Below are 21,243 nucleotides of genomic sequence, written 5' to 3'. Positions count from 1 at the left end.
AGAGTTGAACTCTTTTTTGTCTGTGAGGGTGGTTTGGCTGCTGGAACATGAATGAAATGACTTTCCAGATCTGCTTTTACATTAATCAGTGTTGTCAACAAGGGTTTATATCTGTACTCATGGCCATTGTCACACTGTGAAGACAAATCCATTTTCCTGGACATATTTTTGTCTGTGGCACAGGCAGTTTGATCAGTGATGATGAGTAGATGCTAGCCTCAGAAGAAATATTCTGAGTGTGAAACACAGGGTCTGCTGCCAGTGACTTCCCTGGGTACTGGAAAATGACCACACATACAAAAAGCCTGGCTTTTTACTGCCTTCATGTTTTCTTGTTCTGATAATTAAAGGTGGGTGGATTGATGATGTTCTTCTACTCAGAAGGAAGATGAGTGGGGCTTTACCTATGCTAGTGATTTTCTTTGAAAAGTCAGGCATTTTTGACGCTAATCCTCCCCCCTCACTGCCCCATAGTCCTGCCTGGTTTCGTTCTCAGTTGTAGTTTTGGTGTGCATGAACAAAGCATCCTACATAAGTATGTACACCTGCAAGGTCCCCAAGGTCATACCTAATATCCATGTTTTCACTAAATGCTTATTAAGCATCAGCAGCTGCCAAGACATAATGACACACTTTTTGTCCTCCATAACAGGATAAAGCTATGTATGCCTTCCTGTTAGCCCTTGACATCAAGCTACCAATCCTTTGAGACTACTGCTCCAGCCTCCTCCACCTATCCTTTTGGTTGGAAATATCCCTTCTATGCTGAGCCACATACTGATCCCTTTATTCCCTTTACTGCCTTTTAAAATTGTCCCTCTTTTTCTATTCCCCTTTCCTGCACTGGTGACACGTATGGCCCCTACTGTGTCTCAGAAAACTAATAAAATGTGACCTGGGTCCTCAGGGAAATGGTACTTCTGAGAAATCTGTGCAGTGAGAGAGCCAGAAGTTTCTCTAGAAGCTGTATAACTCTGTGGCAATTTCAGGAGGCTGCTCCTCATGAGCAATGGGAGATAAAAGAGGACTGGTGAGCAGTGCCACATTACAGCCGAGGAAATTAAGGCTGCATTCGTGAAGATGGAACTTTGCACTGTCCCTTTGGGCTGAAACAGCAGACATGCCCCTTATGGAGAGATCAAAGATACTTTTGGATGGGAGCATTGCACAAAGCCTCCTGCTGGTCTGCACTCCTACAGCCTGGGTGCCAGAACCACCGTGCAAGACAGCAAGAAGGAGAGCATGCCCTCCGGTGCCACCCCAGGATACCATCTCTTCCCAGCTCTTGCCCAGTATCTACAGAGTATGTTTAGGGATGTTTGGCTCGCACCCACCACAGCCACTGGCAACAATGTGATGAACCAGGACTCTAGATCCCAAACCAGGTAAGTGAATTACTGTTTTATGCACGTCTGGGTTTAAAGAATAGGCAGTGCACAAGGCTTCAAATGGAGTTAGGGGTGGGCTGGGCTCAGAGCTGTGGCAAAGAAAACTGTTTATAACCTGCATAACAGGGCTGCTGTGCTTTGTCACAGCATAGAAATACACACTTAGAACCATAAAATTCCTCTAGAAATGTAAGCTGTGAGAGAAGTCTGAGTTTGCAGTGCTGAGCAGATGGAGGGGTACAAGTATTACCCAGCTGCGGTAACATTCTTTTCTCTCTCCACAAACACATACTGTTGGAAAGTCCCAGGGTCACCTGCCTTCGGTCTGTGGCTGAGTGCAGGCAGAAATGGTGCAGCCCTGCTTCTTCACCCATTCCCAGTCGCCAGAGATTGCCTGGCACTGGATTGTTGTGGCAGTGGTGCCTGGGGGTTTCGTGGGAGGACACTGCTCATCTGCCCAAATGAGAGAGGAAGATGAAGGCAAACTTTTGTGTGGACAGGAATTGGCTGTGTGGCAGCCACAGAGGGCCAGTGCAGTGTTGTGCACAGTATGTATAGCACATGAGCACATCAGGCTTCATCCTCTGTCCGTGGCTCGTGGAACATCAGGAGGCTCTTGGCTCACTTTCCGTGCAGAGCAGGATAAAAATCAAGGTGGGGAAGGGATGTCCTTATAGGACTGTCTTACGACTCTCACTGATTAGCACCGACTCTTCACCGTGCTCTTCGCCACCACTGTAGTGCCTGAGACCTCTCATTCCCCCTCCCCTGCTGCAGAGGACAGCAGGTCACAAGATACAGTCTCCTGGGGCACAGCAGGCTACCAGTTACCCACTGCTGTTGTGGGGGCTAAGGGAGAAAGGGTCACCCTAATCAGAGCCCAAATCCATTTGCCCCTCACATGAGGTGTTCAGGGCAGAAACAACTGACACCACCCTGCCCAAAATGGGTCCTTGAAAACCTGGGGGCTGTGCTGCAAAGGTCACTCAAGGATGGACAGACTTGTTTTTCTCTCCTTTGCAGGTTCCTCAAATGAAGAGGAAGGTTGTAGGAGCTGCACTTTTCCTTACTTCAGCACATTGTTTCCATGCTGCTGCAGGTAGTCAAGAGGGCATGCACCAGGAGGCCATGCTGGAGTCTCACAGCTGAGGATGCACTACAGAGGGAAGAGAGAAAAGTGGGAGGACATGGAAACTGTGCATGAAAGGTACCCAAACACAGCTGGTGGCAATCCTCAGTCTACTTCAATCCAGACTGGCAGAGCTTCAGGAGCAGCTGGATCTTCAGAGGCAGCAGCAGTGGCAGCTTCCTGTGGATGCCTCTTTGGCCTTGATGTTGGGGCAGCAGCTGAAAAGTTATCACAGGAGCTTGTCCCAGTGCTGAGGGGAACCTCAGCAAGATTTGGTGGTGACTTTGTGGGCCCATGCCAAGCCTTTACATAAACTTACAGGTCAGTGTGGTGGGAAAGCAGAAGCTAGACAGTGGCTTTGGGGCTTCTGTTTTTTGCTGCAGACCTTCAGTTGTTGTGCCTTCTTGTTTAATTAAGCCACAATGGTCAGATTGCTTTAATGTTAGCATCCATTACGTCCTGTTGTTGGTACTGTTTGGCTACATTACTTCCAAGTCCCTTTTCCCCTGGACTTCTTCTTTAGTTCTCTTCTCCTTCTGATTTTTAAATCTCTAACACTCACTTCTTCCAGTTCTTAGGTAAGGGCATGTTCCCTTCCCCTTCCATCTGTCTCATTCTCTTTGATAAAGTTTTTGTGTTGATTTGAACAGTTTTGCAGTACCTTCTCAGTTTAGGTACAGCATTCTTCCTGTTCAGATAAACCTTCACCTAAAGCCATGTGCTAAGATTTCTTTTCTGTTGCCAGACTGACACCACAATTCAGCTGAGGTTGTGGTAGGCAGACCCTCTTACTACCTATTGAAAGCAACAGGTCTATATGCAGTGTCCAAACAGAGGTCTGGTTCTTGTTCCCAAACTGCAATCAAAACAACCCAAAAGTAGAGGCCCATCCAGCACCCATCCTTAAAAAATTGTCCTCAGCCCTCTCCGTAATCTCACAAATACTTTGTACCTCTCCACGTTGCTTCTGCAGCAGCTATCAAGAAGGTTAAATTCCTCCTTGAAGGCCTGTGACCATAAGGCTTCTTCCAGCTACTTATGGAAAGCCCATCCACTTCATCTTCTTGATCAGGCAGTCTGTAGCAGATGCCTACCTCTTCTTCTTGGCCTCCTGTGTGATGATGATACATAAGTTGACGGTTCTCACAGTGAACATCTACAGGTGGAGAGGGACATCCTAGCTGCCAAAAGTCACAAGCTTTCATCTCCAATCATGCTAGAAGTCTCCATTCTCAGCCTCTGGCCGTACCTCCTCCTATGTAATGTGGGGTTGCATCTCTGGTCCTTGCAGAACCTGTTAATCTGTGCATCCTCGCTGGTGCTAGTCAGTCTGCTCACCATCCTCACGTCGTTCCTCTAGCAGCTCAGCAACTCAAGCAGAGCACGCCTCCATCTGCTGAGGCCAACAGCCCACCAGCTGGTGGGTTCTCCCTGTAGGTTGGTGTGTGTGTGTGTGTGTGCGCGCACCTGCTTTGAGTATTGGCGTCCTGATCTAGGACTCTGACTTGCCAGAGGTGTCACTTCTGCCACTTGTGTCTCTTTAAATGGTGCACACTTCATAGCTTCCTGTTACACTATGTCAGTAATGCGTGCATAACTGATGGAAAAAAAGGTGTTCTGGGGCATGATATATCTTATTATTCTTTGGATTTGTTTATAGTAAATACCTCTTTCATTCCTAGAATTATTGCTGTCATATTTAGTACTAAAATTACATACTAAATGATAGAGTGATGTATTTTTACAACATTCAAAAATAACAGGGTACCAGACTTACAAGATATTGATCTAAGTATTCTGTGCTGAAATATACTCCAGTGATTCTATTCTTAAAATGTGCACTGGGTCTGAATTCAGATTGTGATGGTCCCAGGGGAAGGACGGAGTTTTCATGAGTGTGTGGTGAGAGCGAGTCTCGTAGATGAGGAGTTGGTTGGACCTATAAAGACATATTTCCCTGCTGTGCTAGAGATTACAAGTACAAACTGAGACAAATCATTGTAAAATACCATTGACTTCAGTGGGCTGTTATTAGGGTTTGTTCTGGAAAAAGGATTTAGGCATTTTAAGAATGAGCAGCCAGATTTGTTGCTCTCATTTCACCTATTTGTACCTATTCAGAGGGCTCTCAGCCCTCCCTTTTCACCTGAAACCTCACCTTAACCTGCTGAGACACATTCTTTTCCTTTTGCAGGGGTGCTTAGGTGCAGGGAGAAAGGCCCTAAGAAGCAGGATGTTTACAACACAGAAACCTGTGGGCTGAATGACAAGGAACAGATCAATAGCTGTTGAAAACTTAGCTTACGGACATACTTTGCTAATATTATCCCTCTCCACAGATTCCCACAAAGTTCACAGAAGTGTCAAAAGGAGGGTAGTATCCTGAGCAGATCTAATTTTAGTCCTTTCACCTCATTCCCCTGTCTGCTCCAGTGCTCTTCTAGGAGTAGGCTAAGGGAAATTATCCTGGACTTTATTTGGAAACGAACCTCATAGAAGAGGATTGCAGGTCTGGCACAAGGAAATGTTTGTAATGCTGTTGGTGATTACTTTTTATGAGATTGCTTTCTAAAGCAGGTGACTCACACCTTACATTGGCTCTGATTCTGGGGCAAGACATGAATTCTAATTTATGAAGTAACCTGAATTCATGAAGTTGAGAAAGCTTTGTCTGGCAGGGCGACGTAGCTGCACAGGGATGAACTCTTCCTGTGTTGGACGCAGGGGAGGTATATATGACTAAATTTATTTTGGGAGCGTTTCTCACTATGAAATCCTTTGTGAGGTCTATGGTTTCTTTTTCAAAGACCTGCCCTTTTCTGTGTACACGTTGATTACAAATTAGGGGACATTCAGCAAAATACTGTAAACAACTTTGTCAGTTTTGTAGTTTGAAGCAACTCAATGCACAACAGGACAGCTAAAAGTTGTGACTATGTATTTGATTTAATTCAATGTAGCCTCTGCATCCTTCAGGCCTCCTGAGGCAGCACAGTAAATATAAAGGCATTGTGGATAACAGTTTCAAGCAAGTATGAAATGAGTCCACTGTGTGTAATACTGAACAACTTGAACAACCAGAACTGAATGTCACAGTTAAATAAGTTGTGTAGTTGCAAGCATCTGATGAGCTATGAGCGCTGTGTGTTTTATTGTACTCTTTTCCTGTATTTTTTCCACTTGTGTCTTCCTATGTGGTCTGTGTTCTGTGTGTGAATCAGCACTCTCTAAAACAGAGTTTTGTACCAGTTTGTGTCACAGATATCATGGTGGGGCTATGGTCCAGATTTTGAGACCTGTGTCATTACATTAATGGAAATTAATAGCCCACTAGCACTCATATCCTGATCCTGCTCACATCGCTTTCCTCCCTGAAGCAGAAGCAGTCATGAGCTAAATGTCTTTATCATTTGGACAGATAGCAAATTGGAAAATTAATAGAATGAAAAGCTATTTCCAGAAACAAAGCAGTTCATTTAATTTATGCTCCAGGATTGATTTTCAGATCTATGAGTACACTGAGCTGGTGAAATCAGAAAGTGATACTGAAGTGTGGAGCCTTTTTTTGGGGATAAGGCAGACTTTTTGTTTCATTTTGTTTTATTTTCAAATATTCAGAAGTTCTCTAAGGATTATTGGCTCATATTCTTACTGTGTATTCATCAGAGTGTAAAATAAGACCACTGGGGAAGCAAAGTAACCCTTAGAGGTAGCGTAGCTAAATGTTTGAACACATCCTTCCTTTCACTGATCTACCTTATCCCACTACCCAGCTCTTCCCCAGGGAGGAACCATGCCCCAGAGAACCCCCTGGGCAAGGCTGAGTCGGGCAGGCAGTCCTGCTGTTAACGGGCTTAAAGAGCAAGAGCAAGGCAAAGAGCTGTTTGACTGGAGACAAGTTCAAACTAAATGATCTGCCCACATTATCAGTTACAAATATTTCACTGGCTGGCTTTGGGCTGTACATGTAGGAGGTAAACAACTCCTCGATTTTTCAAAGATGGATGTAGATGAGGACTTGACATCATGCACAAGTCCAGAATTTAGAGAATTCGGTGATTAGTAGCCAACAGTACATGGAGCACCCAAGTGTGTGTGATCATGCACAACAATATAACATCAGGTTTTCTGGAAATGCTTAGCTTGTTCCTTTCTTTTCAACTTTTCATGGGAATGCTAGTGCTCATCAGCCTCATCATCGACAACAACAATGGATTAATAATTCTGCACCAAAAGAAGACAAAAATATTACATTGGTATTCATAAGGGTAATCTTGACATCAATTTGCAATATCTTTTACTTTTTGGGACCCCTTATTTCTTGTTTTCCATTTTTATAATTTGCTTATGGATTTGATTGTTGAAACTGGAACCAAAACACTCTCAGCAGATTAGTTTAGAATTAGCATATTTGAATAGCTTCATACAATGAAGATTCATCTACTAATTTTTGAATTAATTTTATTGAGTGCTTCCAGCCAATTGGAGAGGGTCCCTTATCACTAAGGATTTAGTCAGATACTATATTGCGGATTCCATATTTAAATAGCAAAGTAGGATTGCTAATAATACCAGGTAAACTTTTACAGTATTTCATTATGTTTACAAACCCACATATAGTTAAAAAAAATCTAGAAGGTCAGTAATCAGTATGATAGTGCAGCAATCTGTTGTATATCTGTTCTTACAAAAATGTATTTGGTTAAATTATAATTTGAGTCGATTTATGGTTTCAAGTTCTCAGCTGGCATAGATTAGTGAGAGAGTAGGGGAATTTGCACCAACAAAGTTTTTTTGATGACATACAGACAATGAAAATACTACTGTATTGAAAATACTGTGGAAGGAGAAATGAAAACATAATTCTTTTAAATTAAGTTCATGAGTAGCTATTAAAAATGGCCACGTGATACTGACAAAGACTTAAACTAAACAATGTTATTAGCCATAGTTCAAAAGTAGTTGATATATGTATTCATTAAGTGTAGTTATTCAAAAGGAAAGACCACTTGCCACATCTTTTGGTCAAATTAAAGCCAACCAGTTCTTTCACAAAGTTAAAAAAAGAAAATCCAAGTTGTGATTGCTGCACCTGCTGCAGGAGGACTATTCTATTTCAGTGTTCCTGTAATCACTTGTCTTGTCTCTTTCAGGGAAATATGAATTAGTTTTGCTAAATTGATTTTTGTCTGGGAACTACGTGACGAATTGTTCAGATGAATCAGAAATCATAGTTCAAATGCTGTAACATTAGTAAGAATGAAATTAATTTCTGAATATAGTCCTTGTTTAACCACTCAGATAAACCTTTATAAATATGTGTAGGATCTGTGCTGTGCTTTAGGAATAATATGCAGAATATTTTTTCTACTATGCAGAACATTAGTCTTTTGAAAATATTCCAGTTCTTTCATAACCAAGAAAAAGTCACGTTTTTGAAAACTTTCTGTAAAAAGGGAACATAGTCTGCATACTGTGTTTGAAAAGTCATCCAAAAAAGCCCTGTGTGCTGCTTCTGGCTTGTTCTGAATTGATATAATTATACTCTGCAGCTTTCTATTTTTCCCTCTTCTTAGCAGCTCAATGCTTTTTTTTTTTTTTTTTTTTTTTCAGTTAAAATGGGCAGGTTAAATTTATAAGCAAGGCAAAAAGAAAAAAAACACAACAACAACAAAACTAACTTTTGCAGTCTTGACGGCTGCTCATGTTCATAATATTAAACAGATAGAAAAGTGCTTTCAGATTTGAGGCCTTAAAATGCTCTTGGCTAAATTCTCTTCAGGCTTTACAGATTTCTCCGAACTCCTGCTGAGATTTGCTTCAGTACTGAGTAAAGACAGTAGGATTTGCTCCTTGTCATGCAGTCTTCTTTGTCAGAATATGAAAAGGCATTAAGAAAAACTACAGGCAAGTAATCAGAATATGAAAAGCTAGAATAGGTCTTCATTATAGCATTTGTTCTCTTAAAAGGAGAAGCTGAGCATATTCCCACAGAGCTGATATGAATGTAAGTTCTACCTTCCATGCTCACGGTTCTGACACAGGTTAAGTCTATGGTTTTGAGGACTGAGAATAGAGATAGTGAGAATGAATCAAACTCATGGTGGCGTTACTAACAAGAAATTCATTTTGCACTATTTTTATGTTTCTTGGGACTTGTTATTGTTCAGTCAAACCATAAATAAAATGAACTGACTTTCGTGTCTGATTTTTCAGTTTTTTCTAGTTATAGAACCAAGACCTGAGGCCACTTGTTCTTGGTCTCTGCTAATGTGAGTTCAAGGCAGCCTGGTCTTGCAGTTTCCCTAGCAGAAACGGCAGGAATCACACCACTGTTCAGCCCCATTGGCAAGTGCACTTAAAGTACAAGTTTTCTATTGCAGTCTGTTCAAGCAGCCACTGCTGCTATTTAATATAACAACATATGTTCCCTTGTTTACATGAAATAAATATACCCAGAGCTTGACTGAACTGGTGGCTCCTAGGAGAACACTTGACTGATTCATGAAATGCAACGGCTGACTCCAGAATGGATGTTGCTTTTCTCTGGAGTAGAGCTGTCACTTAGCAGCATTTGCCTTTCACTCGTTGCAACTTCTTGACATAAAGTACATTTCTGAAAGGCAGAGGTTGGCTTTGAAGAGAAAAATAAAGACTCAGAAATAGGAGAGAAGGTTAGGAAGGGTTTACTAATTCTCGGTATGGTGCTTCAGCTTAATACACGCTTATTAGCAAGCAGGAAAAGAATTGCTGTATCGTATTTGGCTCCTGTAATTCTCCTGAGATGGAGCCAATTACAGATGAAACTGTGTTGCTGAGTTTATATGCTATAGAATTCTAATCTAATGTTTCACCTAATTAAATTCTAGCAGGATAAAAGAAAAGCACTGCTCTCTGGAGATAAGGGAGGGTGCATATTTCTAATATTCATGTATACTATGCACCACTGACTTCAAGACAAAGATTGAAGTAACTGGGTAGAAGTTCTGATAAAGCTGTCTCCTACCTGGATAATCAAGAAGCTTTTCCTATGCCTGTGATCAAATAATTGTCTCATCTTTCTTGCCATACCTCACCATAGTCCCCGTTAAAGGCAAAGGATGTGAACCCTGTTCCCAAGCTCAGTGAAGGGCAAGCACAAGTTCTGAGTGAAGGTGTTAGATAATTCTTTGAGGTTAAGTCAACAACCTGTATAGAACAAATATTCTACAGACAACACAAATTCCAACTAGCAAGAAAGGCATTAACTGGAAACCAGGTTTGGGGCAGTCTTTTTTGAGACATCTCTTGAGAGATTTACAGCTAGGATCTCCTAAAGCACGTAATGTCCTCCTGTCTCATGTATGGCTTCCCATGCATCTGGGGCGAGAACTGGGAATGCAGAACCAGGCTTCACTGAAGAATACTGAGGTGAGTTATGCGTCTAAGGAAAATCCCAAGTATTGGAGCCCAGGTTTGTGGTAACAGAGGACCTGGAATCAGTCTTGGAACATGTCTTTGCTAGTAGAGGCTCACATCAGCTCTGTCTTGCAAAATCCTGCTCTTCCAAGCCTTGCATGGCTTGCAGGTGACAGGTGACTCTCCCCGGGATTATGAGTAATATCCAGGTAAAGATGGCATCCTTGCAACCTGAACTTCTGCCGCTCTTCAAGCATATTTGGCAGTGAAGACAAATATCAGTTACAAATGTAGAAACCCAGAATAAGAGGATTCCTGTGCATTTGTGGTAGTTTGTGGCACGCTGCTTATCTGTACATTTATGTATCAATAGAGTTGTGACTCAGATTTCATAGGTACATAGGTATAGATATAAGCAGTGTGTCACAAAATAATACAAATATGTAGGAAACAACACATAGATACTACAGGTTTATTCCAGTATTATTTTACCACAAGTTAGCAGCACAGTCTTTACCTCTGCTCTTGATCTGATCTGACAGAGTGAAAAGAGCTGTTCACAAACCATTCAGATATTCACAGATATGTCTCACAAGTGTACTTGAAAGAACGTGCTATACTCAACACCATGCACTTGCACCTGTCAACCATGAGATGAAAGCAAACCTGAAAGCTGCCAATATCTTTATGTACAACTATTTGCTCAGTCACTGTGATATGTTGTTCTGCTTTCTCATGTCGTCTTCATCTGCAGCAAATAGAGCTTGAAAATGTTATTTTCATAAAAACAAAGCATCCAGAAAAGGCTGCCTACTCATGCAGGCTGGCTGCAGCATGAGCTGCTTGTCCGCAGCATATTATAGAGGATAGAAAGGGACCACTTGAATCTCAAGTAAAAATAGCAGTAGTAAATGGTGATTTATGTCTTAAAATATTTTTCTTTAAGGTTTTGTTTTCAAAATTTCACGAGATTTAAACAGAGAGAAAAAGATTGCTGTTTTTTTATGTTTCACCTAGTGAAATCTCAGTTGACTGACTGAAGTGAAGTTTAAAACCAACTGGAGGCAGAACTAATGTATTTGTTCAGATGTTTTCAGGCCATATGTTTAAGTTCAGTGTTATAGTTATCCTTTTCACTAGATCTATTCTAAGACAGGATCATTTGTTCAAGAAAGGAACAGCAACAACAAGAAAGTAACATAAGAAAGGAGATTTTTTTCTTTTCTTTTTTTTTCTTTTTTTTAAAGAATGCTGACAGTCAAACTCTACTTTTCAGTCCTTGAAAATCCAGACACTACCATGTTTCTAATATTCCAGTTCAATACTCTAGAAACAGAATCACTTCTGAAGCCCATAAGTAGACCTCTCTATAATAAACTGTGCCCTCAGAAATTGCTAGCAAACTTTTACAAACTCTATCTGCCCAAATAACAGATACCAAGAGAAGGGCTTGAACGTATGAGAGTCAAATGAGAATGAACTCATTTCATTTACATTTAGTAATGAACTAAAATGTGAACTGTGCCTAGACAGGTAGGACTAAATTTTCTCACTGGGATTACAGTACACACTTTAGGCATACATCAATGTAGCAGCTTCTGCATGCTCTGGAAAAGCTAGTACTATAATTTCAACCATAAGAAAGAGTGGTGAAACCCCAAGTGGCCCTGAAGAGCCTTGTAAATGGAAATTTGCAAGCTCTTTTCTGTACCAGTACAATATCCAACTGTATTTATCCCAGAGGAATGAAAAGATGCCTTTGAAGTTATCTTTGATCTTGTCTTCACCTCTTTGTACATTTTGACCTCTGAAAAATGTAATGCCATCATTGCCACTGTGCCCTAGTTTTCAGTGTTGCAAATCCCACTGTGGCCACTAATGCATTGTAGCTGAAAATAGATAGATTCATGAAACACAAGGGTGAATACGTCAAAAATCATGTAACGTATAATTGCAGTACAATGACTTCATCACCATTAAGTATCAAAGCATAAATAAGAATGTTGCCAAGTCATGCATATCTTTGTATTTGTTTAAATTATCTGTAATATCATGGAATAATACACCTTGAGAATTAATACTGAGAAATCTGGGCTGCTTATTAGAGCTTCCTTCCGGCAACACTCATAAAAGTGTAATTATTATAGAAATTGTTTCCAATAGGAACATAATAGAACAGGCGAAATGAATGAATAGAAACTGTGTTCAAATAGCTCAAAAGGGTATTGAAAATCCTTGATAGAAATCCGGCTTCTATCGTGCACAATCTTTTTTTAAAATGAAATGGGCTTTTTTACTGTAACCAACAAACAAATTACTGATGGACCCTTTGACAGTAGAGGTTGGTGGTGCAGTGCAATCATTTCTTCATGTGTGATCTACAGGTAGCTTATTTGAGGGATTTCATCTTATAAAACTGCATTACAGTAAATTGCTGTAATCTATTTGTTGTCTCCTAAATAACTGCATATATGGGAATGTAAATATATTTCTAGTGTGAATCAGACATAACTGATAATGGGTCATTCTGTTATTTCTAAAGTTGCTTGGGTATTTTTATCAAAATGTTTTTTTCTGCCTCGTTATTTTGGTGGCCAATGCCAATTTGTTGAAATAAAAAACCTTCAGGAACATAAATATTTCTATAGCTTTCTTATGTGGAAAAGTCTATCAGGTTCAGAATGGGCCATTTACAAGCAAACGGAAAATACTTCATGTCTTTGCTTAGACTAGGACGTGTGAGATTGTAAGGGTGTACTCTGAGTCAGATACAACAAGATGTAGGAAATATATCACCTACATCTGATGCATATATGCTAAACACATAGGTTTTAGCTAATCCTCTTTGCTGAAACTCTCACTATTTGTATGAACAATGAATTATTAATTGAACCAATTGAGAGAGACTGATTTTCATGAATATAGGATGTAATGTTGTGGCATTTCAGCATAGCAAAGCCCAATGGGAGACCTCAAGTGAGGGGAACGTGGCTTTATTTTCACATAAAATTATGTTTAACTCAGTCACGTTCTAATACCACATATTCACAAGCAATAATATGTGTGTGCCCAACTTGTCTGTTCAGCATGCAGACACCACATGGTAGGCAGGTGGTCTGTCCAGGATTTCTTGCAATTGCTTGAAGGACAAGGGATGGCAGCTGTTGAATCCTCCTCACTTCACCAGGGTGCTTCTTAGTGTAGAAACCCTTCCCAATAATAGGTCTGCCTGTTTGTACCCTTTAGGAGTGAACGGCAATTTTGACTTTTCATCACTGACTTGTCCTACCTCTGTAAATGATCCAGGTTTGTACACCAACATTCGTCACCTTATATGGGTATATTATGGCTCCCACTCTGTTCACTGTCATCTCCGAGTTTTTGCTTTACTCTGCATGTAGGCTGCCTTTGTGTTAGGATGTTCTTTCAGTCTGTCCTTTGTTGCCTTGGTGCTGGTTGCCCTGAGAAGATGCATGTAGACGTGCTGGCATCTTGGTGACCTGCTAGTGTATGTGCCATCAGCACAATCCATTCCCATCGCCTTTTTTCTGTCAGTTGTTCTTTCCACTGCTTCCAATCCCAGATATTCCCATTCTCCATCAACTGATCTTAACATTTCTGTGATAATTCTCATAGAATCATAGAATTGTAAAACGGTTGGGTTGGAAGGGACCTTAAAGATCACCCAGTTCCAACCCCCTGCCATGGGCAGGGACACCTCCCACCAGACCAGGTTGCCCAAAGCCCCATCCAACCTGGCCTTGAACACCTCCAGGGATGGGGCATCCACAGCTTCTCTGGGCAGCCTGTGCCAGTGCCTCACCACCCTCACAGTAAAGAATTTCTTCCCTGTACCAAGCAAGGGCAGTACTTGCATAGATGTTCCGGATGTTTCTGAGATGCTCTTTTGCAGTTTCATCAGAGCTATGGGCTAGTGTTCATGTGATCAGTGTTGAAATTTGTAGATGATGTAGAAATAGACATATAAAGGTAACAATTTGTATCACCTAAAATAAACATTGAAAATAGAATGTGAATGAATCATGTTCTACAAGTACCTGTGTGTCTCAACTGATTGTGAATTGATCGATGGATGCATAGCTTAGATACAGCCATCTCCCTGTGAAGTTGTAGTGCTTCTAATATTCACCTTAAAAAAAAAATAAAAAAATAAAAAAAATAATACCAAGCACCAAGTTTTAAGATTTTACAAGCATCTTTCAGAGAAGACAATTTCATATTCCTGGGTCCATCTCTTAATTTCAGGCAACCTTTGAGAGTGCTTTCAGAGACAATGGAATAGGACATGCCAGGGGAAGGGGGATAAAATATGCTTTTATAAATAAGATATTCCCAAAAGATCAGGCCCAAACTTATTAGCATAATCATTTGAGCATATTCACTTTGTTCTCTAAATTTTAAATTGCTCAGAAATGTTACATACTATAAAATAACAGCTACAGGAGGAGAAGTAGCATTTCTTTTTTGTATGATGCTCTACTTTCCCTCAGAGAGAAAGAGACATTTTCCCACCTGCAGTTTTGGTAAAGCATAAAGCAATACAGTACAGCTTTATCTATTTATTACTACTGTAATTTGTATCACTAGTGATGTCAGTCTGGTTCTGGGAAGAAGTTTTGTTGAAGGCGATTGTGCTTCTTCTAATATCTGATTACTCTGGATAGGTCTGCAGTACCACCACAAAAGAAATGCTGGCCAGATCCCACTACTTTTGCTCATGCTGAGATGATCTTTATGCCTTGAATGTTGACATTGAAATTGATGTGTCTGCTTGGGAAGTAAAAGGCTATTTAGCATGAATCACTGTGTCACAGTTCAGACTGCAGATAAGTTCTATTATGTTGAGTAATCATCTTCATTAAGCATTGGATTAAGCCTGCACACTTATCTCTGGATAAAGACACTGTCACAGATGTCTCACAATAGAGAGGAGAAGCTTTGGGATGCAGTGGTGGTTTGGATTATCTGTTCCTGCCAGCCTCTTTTTTTTGTTGTTCTTGAGAAGAAATTTCTTGCAACCCTGCATGCAAGTTTTGTGTTTTTTTTTTCTCTTCTTGGTCAGGACAGTGCTGCTGGTCCACTGAAGTGCTGAAGCCAAGTCTCCAACTTCCACATTCATCTCCTTAAAGAAGGAAGGGTTTTGTTTTTATCTTTTCTACTTGTGTCTAAGAAGGATGTACCAGCATTTCAGGTGTTACTAAAGTCAAAGATGTAGGACTTCAGAGGTAGCATTAAAAATTTAAGCAAGAGAATCTATATTTAAAAGAGGAAGGGATATCAAATCTTAGTAACATTAGGCCGTCACATTTCTGCCAAAATCAATTACTGTCACAGAGGTTTTCCTACCATTGACATAACGGTGCCTGCTGTGATTGCCAACTTTTGACACTAATTTGCATGTCATTGGTATTATACATTTCTAGGCTATTCTGTTTGCCAAGATTTTGCTTGTTTTGAAACCAATGCACTGACTTCCTGTGCCAAGTATATCTGTCTCCTGTGTGACATAGTAATAAGCAGTAACATAAAGTCACACATATGTTACAATTAGGTGAATTCCAAGGGATTTTGAATTAAAAGGATTTAGGATAAGATAGGTTATAGTAACCAAGATGGTCATCTAGCACACTTTATATTTTATTCTGGGAAAAATACATATATATTTAAGCCATTTCCTTCTCTTGGCTGGCAAAATCCTCCAGTGTATAGTGAATGGATTAAAATATGCTCAACATTTCAATGGGAATGAAGAAATTAGGCTGTGGAACAGCCTGATTCAAAAGTTATCAACAGCCTTTCACACTTAAGCTCCAAGGAAGGTATTTGAGAACTGTTCATCATGCTTTCACTAATCTGGACACGCATATTCTTAGATATAGCTAGGGTTTAATTAAGGGATCAAGCACTCCAGATTGTGTGCTTTAGCCTAGCTGTTTTTCTCTTCAGATTAAAAAGTGTATCTATACATGCAGTGATAGGACTGACATGGATGGGATTAACTCCCATTTATCTGAGATAACGGATGAGTGTCTGTCCCATTACATTTCAGATTGTTCACACCTATGTCTCCAAGGCAAAGGTTCTGTGTGGGACTGCAAGACTGGTACTTTTTTTAAAGCTTGTAGCATTGATTTCTTTTTTATTTTTTTACAGGCTTTGGCATTCAACTGTGATCACTTCTGAACAGTGCAATTTGGTTGGACAGATATACTGGCAGGAAATTGAATAAAGCATGTCAGTGCATTTCATAAACCCTCTGAAGCAAGATTTCTGTACTGGCGGTTCACTTTAGCCTGGATATACAGGAAAAAAAACACAGTTATCCAATTTATAACTGCATAACTACATTTATAAACCAACTGATCTTGAGACCTCAAACAGATGAATTAGAAAGAAATGTTAATGAAAAAGAGAGCAAATTTATTTAACAATCTAATAAGAAATGAATACCTTGAGGGACTCTTTTCAGCTCTCTTTGATCTGTTGCCAGAAGGAAATCCTCTCTGTCTTGCTTTGGGTCCCCTGTGGGTGGGAGGCTCTCCATCTTGCTGCAGCAAGTGGTGCCATGCCAAATGGTGGGCAACCCAGGGTGGCCTCACTGGTGGCATTCACCTCCATGGCATGGGTTGTGCTCCTTCACCCCCCTTATGCATCTCTTTCCTGGGACTGCTTGGTATGGGATAGAGGACTGATCAGCTGCCTCCATATAGGCACGAACCTATACATACGTAGATATGCATTCTTTAGATGATGGTCCTAGTCTTCTCTACTATGTGGTTCAGGAAGAAACCAGGGCAAGAGGTAAATTTTATAGATGAGGAGAAGAGCTGGATCATCTTGTCACTGAGTCTCCTCATGATACACATCTCTTTCCCTCTGTATATAAAGCAAAATAGTTGATCTGGACTGTTATTTCTTTTGCCAGCAGTAGGACTGACTGCATCTTAGAAATTAAGTCTTTCTCGTATATTCCACCCATTGGAGACAAAACAGTTTTTAGTCAAGATTCATAATTCAGAATTTGTTGCTCTAGCTCAGCTCTATGTTTCCTTTAGTCTGTTCGCTTTTGTGCAACTTCTACCAGCAGTAGGTGTTTCAGTGCAAGCAGTAGTTGCTGTTCTGCAGGAAAACAGTTAAATGTGATTGAGAGATATATAGAAGGAACTTGTACTGTTTTTATTCATGTCATGTCCAAAAGAGCAAGAGTCTTGCTGACATCTGTGCCTCACCCTGCAAGGGCAAGTTGTACTACAACTTCTGCATGCAGAATAGAGAATGGATCCCTTCCTTTCAATTAGCCCCAAATCAGTCTCTTTCCAAAGTCTTTTCATGTGCCTTTTCCAGCCTCACCAAACAAAAATAAGGTTTTGCACAGTGTGAGAAATTACATCAGTCAAATGAGACCATGAGATTTACCAGTCAACTAACTAAAACCCACCTGAATCATCTGAGTAGCACATTTCTTTTAAAGGGTGCAAGTGGGGAGACTATCTGGAAACAAAGTAAGGAGTAGTTATGTCACTTGCACTTTTTATGTCATTCTTAGTAAAAATAAATAAAATATGCAAAGTAAAAAGAAAGATACTGATTCCAGATAGGTATGCCAAGTGTCACTGTACTTGAAAAGAAAAACAAAAACCATGAACAGGAAGAAGTTTTAATTAGCTTCTTTAAGAGCATCCCTGTTACTTGCAAACAAGTTTGTGTAAATATACCTCAATACATCTCAATACATTCAACAACGTTACAGACAAAATGCTAGCTAAAAGCATAGATAGGTATATGTGTACAATTGTGAACATTATGTAGTTTGCAGATAGACTTATAATCTCTTTTGACTGTACTTTTATAAGTCAGTTGAAAAATTGACCCAGAAAGTAAAAAGTAATCTGTACAAAATTAGAATAATAAATAGAGAATGCAATATTTGACTTCTTTCTTGGGAACCAAGGCTTCTCCGATGGTGTTGCCTGGCTGTACGTGTATGGACCTGTCTGTCTTCTGTTGATAACTTTTGAATCTGTTTGTCCATTTATCTAAAACTGGATGTATCTCAAGGGTCAATAGATTTCCTCACAAGTTTCAGGGAAAACTGTCACATAAGTTCTTTGTTAGAATACAGGCTATCTGCATGGGACACAATAAATGTCTCTGCATAAAAAAAATCCATGTACGCAGATTGTGATCAATCTTAGGACATGAATAAGAACCAAAACTTCATTAATTCTGGGACTTCAAGAAAATATTGTGTGCAGTTTGCTTATTTTTGGTATAATTTTGAGGGGTAGAATAAGTATTGTTTTTCTGTGAATTTTAAACAGCTTTAGTTAATTTGGCTAAATTAACAAACTAAAAATTTGCATATCAGCTGCTCTAAAAAAAATAATAATTACATTTGATATTAAAAAAACAGTTTTTATTCCACTTTGTGCAAACAAAGTGAGCCTGTCTCTCAGATGGCTTATACTTACTTGAACATTTAACTTTTTTTCTCTCAGCTGTCTCCCTGGTATATTTGTTAGCTAAATAAATGACTTCTAAAGATTATGCTGGAATATTTTTTTCCAACGATGCATAAAAATCAGATTTTACAGGAATTTCTTATATTGCATAAAACATAGCAATGCTATGTGTAGCAGATGTTAAGTTTAGTTAAATAAAAGCAGATTGTTTAATGACAATTTCAACATACTTTGGTCTTAGTTTTACGTTTCTTGTTAAAACTCACAACTCTGTGCATCATGTCCTCTATTTTTCCCATTCTGAACAGGTGTCTGTAAAAGATAAAAAAAAGATCAGAACAATACCACCTTTCCCACCGTCCTTCCTTCCTCAGTCAAAGGCTCTAGCTAGCACCATGCCCCAATATCACTCTTGTCCTGAAGTAGCTTATTGCTTTCCTTGGGCAAGGAGAAGAATTGTGCAAACCTCATGAGGCTGTTGGAATATGAGGGTGATGAGTATTTTACATCCTCAGTGCCAACCCTGCAAATTGCTTTCTTCTTTCCTCGTGGCTTTGAGTAATGAAGGAGATACTCTTGTTTTTGTAAGAAAAATGAGTTAACACCTCTCTACATAACACAGAAAGCTGTGGTTCAGGTCTTCTGACTATACTGGGGGGGAGGGCATAGGGAGAGGAATTTTCAAAGTTTTATCTTGCTTCAGTTCCCTATACACTAAAAAGGGACTTTCCATTTCCCTGAACCATTTTCCTTCATTCCTAAAATAAATGGGAACCAAATATTGGACTGGTAATTCTGCTGTGGTACCGTTCAAAGACATTTGCTGTCCTTGAAGAGGCATACAGTTATCTAACATAGTTGTTTCCTGAGTGCCAAAAACAGCAAACCCAACTAGACTTTGATCCCTTCTGTTGCCATAGATGGAGAGCCATTGTCCCACCAGCTTTCATAACTTCAAAGAACATGGCATACAAGTCCCGTAGGTGTTCTGCAAGAACGCATTTTTGATAATAATTACACAATCTGTCCAATGTGTTGGCATGCATCCCAAAGCAAATGTTTACTGCTGGAAGCCCATAAATAGAGTTAAAATGATGCTGACTCCCATGTTCTAATACCTCAAATGATCATAGTGACCAGAATCTTGAGGCAGCCTGCTGTACATAAGCAAGACATATTTCTGACCATCTCTGTCAGGTTGTTTTTGAAAATGCAGTTGTTGTTAGGAATACTTCCAATAGTACAATAAACCTTTTGTTTTAGTTCCAAGGAAAGCAGGGATTTAACATGACTTTATTAAAAAACAAGTGTCAAGGCAGGAATGACAGTCTGCACATATGAATATAGAAAGCAGTCATATAAATTCAGGAGAATGTAACTACCAGTATTGATAGAGTGTTTAACATTACTATCACAGTACTACCTCATCCCCATTTTAGACTTTGTTTTCAGTCTCTGAGCTCACTGGGGAGTTTTTCCATTATTTTTTACTGACTTATCTTGAAGTCAGGTGCAACATCCTGTTCAAGTCATAGATAGTAAACTGGAAAAAATCCTTTATTTGTACCCAGGCAAAAAGAAACAACTTATCATCAGTGGTGGGATTAGAAATCATAACTGTTCTTTTTGATACTACACTGTAATAATCTACAAGCTTTCTCGTCCTATCTCTTCAGAATAAGAAAGATTATTTTCATGGCTGACATCAAACTTTGGCAAGCTGCCAATATAAAAGTTTGGCTTCTGAAAGCCATTTTCTAGAAGAAAACTAGGATTCACACAGAATCATCTGTCTGTATGAGAATCTTGTATCCCCAGAAATAGCTTATCTCCTGCTATTAGCAAACTGCAGGAACTGATCTCTGTTTTGGCTTTGCAGCCTCTGTTGGGCTTTGATGGAGCTTTAGCTCATACAATGTGTGGAAAGAATTTGGAGGGGGAAAACAAAGTTCTTGCAGACCAACTTTTTGTAGAAAGTCAGTATGAAGATCTTGTTAAAATTTGTAAGACCTCAGTTAAACAGGATAGTTAGATTTCTCCCAAGCCCTCATTATTAACTGTGGTTCAAGCAAGGCATAGTTGTGTGGGCAGTGTTGTGTGCCCCAGCTTAGAAATGCAATTATCAGGGAAAACATTTTCGGAAGAGTAAAAGTGTTTGTCTCTTTGTCAGCTTTGCTCACTGTGGGAGACCGGCCTTTCTTTGCAGCATTCTCCTTTTCCTCTGTCTGCTCCAAACTGCTTTTCATTGAAATCAATACCAAATGTTGACTTTGTTTGAATGGCACCATTGGCCTAAAGTAAGGCCGAAGTTAAATCAGTAAAAAATCTTCTTACAACTTTAAAATTGATAGCAATTAAAAAGTTGTTTCATTTCATTTACATTTTTGGGCCAAAATTTTATTACTGTTTAATCAGCAGTATGTAATATAATTAAGGACTGAGACCTGGAATTAAGTCCTGAAACAGCATTCAGAAATGAATCTACTTCAAAATATTTTTCACTTAAAGATCAGTTCAATTAAGTGCACATATTCATCGATATGGAAATAAATAGAACATAATCTTATCCCAGAAAATTGGCCATATTTCAGATATTTTGCATGTCTTTCAATCTTTGTTCCACCTTCACAAATTCAGAAGTTCAGCAGGCAGAGGTGGTGTTCAACCATTATGAATGCTGCTGGACAATGCTCATTCCCAAACTGAGATCAGCTTAAAGAATTTAATATTAAAAATGAAGTTGCCAAATAATTTCATCCAAAAATGTTATTTCTATAATTTAAATGTCATATGAGATATTTATTATAAATGTCTGCTTGAACCACTGCTACCTATCCAGGCACAA

The 21,243-nt window shown here is 39.6% G+C and overlaps 1 protein-coding gene across 2 annotated transcripts in view; it reads left to right on the top strand.

Moving 5' to 3' along the window:
- The window catches only part of CALCR (calcitonin receptor), a 176,747-nt gene that overhangs the window by 57,405 nt on the left and 98,099 nt on the right, over positions 1–21,243 (top strand). The window contains exon 1 of one of the 2 annotated variants that reach the window (XM_040549592.1): positions 2,820–2,838. The exons of the other annotated variant lie outside the window; for it this stretch is intronic. The gene's annotated coding sequence lies outside the window, so the exon portion shown is untranslated. Of the gene's footprint in view, positions 1–2,819; positions 2,839–21,243 lie in introns of those variants that run through there. 2 annotated transcript variants of the gene reach the window in all.

The sequence above is a fragment of the Cygnus olor genome, chromosome 2 (genome assembly GCF_009769625.2).
Source record: "Cygnus olor isolate bCygOlo1 chromosome 2, bCygOlo1.pri.v2, whole genome shotgun sequence".
NCBI lineage: Eukaryota > Metazoa > Chordata > Aves > Anseriformes > Anatidae > Cygnus > Cygnus olor.
This window is presented reverse-complemented; position numbering and strand designations above follow the sequence as displayed.